At 30.7% G+C, this 2,356-nt stretch overlaps 1 pseudogene; it reads left to right on the top strand.

Annotated features, from left to right (window-relative positions):
• The first annotated feature begins 1,861 nt into the window (after window positions 1-1,861).
• LOC122124784 lies at window positions 1,862-1,960 on the top strand (annotated as a pseudogene).
• The last annotated feature ends 396 nt before the right edge of the window (window positions 1,961-2,356 follow it).

Consider the following 2,356-nt stretch of genomic DNA (forward strand, 5'->3'; position numbering starts at 1 on the left):
TGTACTAAAGTACCAGTGTTTTGAAGCACTACCGATCTTCTCAATTAATGTTCTGCTGAATTACATTTGACCTCTAAGTCAAGTTTTCCTGACCATGGTAGATCAATCACGGATCCATCCTTACAGGAACTATTTTTTGGGCCCACTTATGCTGGACTGATATATTACATTAGTCATTAGGGGAGGGGTATTAAAAATAATCTTGTGACATTTTCTGATCTTGTTCACTCATATGGGCTGGCCATCTGTAAATTCAGTTTGAAATACAGTAATTTCTCTCGATTTTATGACTTCATCTTTCATTTTAAGTTGCCTTGCATTACACAATTGCTTGCTGCTAATTCTTGTTTCTCAAGGAATTGGAGCCCTGAAATATAAGAAATGAGAAATTGAGATGGATTTTCAGTTACTTTCTGCTGGCATGTTGCATAGGCTTAGGTGAGAAGTCTTGCCCCTGTTATCTAATGATGCAGGTAACTCAGCCATAAGATATTAGGACCCATGGGTCTATAGAAAAATAATGTCTTTTAGATATCATATTAGCACAATTGGAGTATAATCTGTAGGAATGCATCAGAAATATGGAGAAAAACATTTTGGGACCAGTGAGTTAAAACAATAAACAGAGCATCAGAGTAAAATCTCTTATAGATTAGAGGAAACAACATTGATTTTTAACAATGTGAATTCAGAAGACCATGAACACATAGAAGGTATCACAAGTTTATATCGAAGATATTGCATTGATACTTTTTATATTCTAATATATATTCTAAACCTAATTATTTATATTCCAATTCTATTTATTGGAATAAATAAATATCAATTTACTTTTCAAATTATCAATTGATTCTAGTAAGTTTCACTGTGTGAAATATAAAATCAGCACATATAAATATAAAATATATAACTATATATAACATAATATAATGGCACATGTTTTGCATTGTTCTGTTTTGGTTAGGGTATCAAAAGCAACTCTGTTTTAAAGTATTATTCCATTATCTCTACCTCAGTGTTTGGTAGAGTTACACTTAAACCTTTACCTTTTGTAGATTTACAGACTGAAGGCAAGAGGAAACATTACCAATTTATGGCCTAATATCAAGGAGAAACATATGGACTTCTCCTGGAGCTATGAAAATATTTGGTGATAGAAAAGCATTAGTCTAAGTTCCTGCCTGGTTGGAAGGTAGATAGGCCAGGACATTAGGTAATCATGCATATGAACAATTTTTTCACCTTCTTGGCTTTAGCTACTTTTGAAATGGTAGGTATAATAAAAAATTATATTTTGATAAAAACCTTCTAGTCTGAAAAGTTCTGTCTGAAATATTCATCTTTCTATGATCCCTTGGAACTAAGACTTGTTTTGTTCAAGTAAGACAATTTACACTATCAGGGTAAGATATTCTGGTTGGTCTGATATTACATGGAAGAATGGTAAAGTGTCAAGTAGACATTTGTGCCAATGAGACTTCATTTGGGAAAATTTCAGCTGCAGAAGTTTAGAAGTAGCTCTTAAGCAAGGTTTACTTTGAATCTGTTAGCTACACAGAGCTAACTCAGTTGGATAAATAAGTACTTGAAAAAGCCATCCCCTTTAGTCCTAGCTAAAAATGCTTCAAAGTATGATTAAATCTAAAATGAAAAAGATTTAAAATAGTCATTGACAAAAAATTGCAAACGTGAGCAATCAATTGAACAATATAATTATTTTCCATTATACACAGAATTTTGGGGAAAGAAGATCAGTAGCATTGTTAGGAACAATAATGTTTCCTTGTTACAAATAGGCACCCAAGGATATAATCCTGTATAAATATTGCATCATTAACTACCTAAATTTAGAGGACATTATATGCTTCAGCAGCACATATATCAAAATTACACCAATACAGAGATTAACATGGCAATTGCAAAGGATGATATGAAAATCTGTGAATTATTCCATAATTTTCATTCTTCAGATGCAAGAAATGAAAAACAATTATTAAAAAGTTGATTACAAAATTACAAGTGTAACAATACATGTAATTCATATAAATAAAAGTTAGTTTGACATCAGTGTATTAAATCTTCACCTTAGAAAGGCCTTTACATTGCATAATCTTTATAAAACTTTTAAAATTAGACAACATTGTGATTTTATTCCAAAGAAATATACTATAAAGACCTAGTAAAAAAGGAATCTTAAACTGTTTTGGTATGGAATGCAATCTGAAAGGACACATTTATTAATGAACCTATATATTATAAAACAATGTAGTATTCAAAGTTTTATATCTAGGAAAGAATAAAATAGATCATGGGCATTATACAAACAGAATACAGAATATTTTAAAGTATAATTTTT

This window comes from Dipodomys spectabilis, unplaced genomic scaffold, assembly GCF_019054845.1.
Source record: "Dipodomys spectabilis isolate Male_0828 unplaced genomic scaffold, ASM1905484v1 ptg000246l, whole genome shotgun sequence".
Lineage (NCBI taxonomy): Eukaryota > Metazoa > Chordata > Mammalia > Rodentia > Heteromyidae > Dipodomys > Dipodomys spectabilis.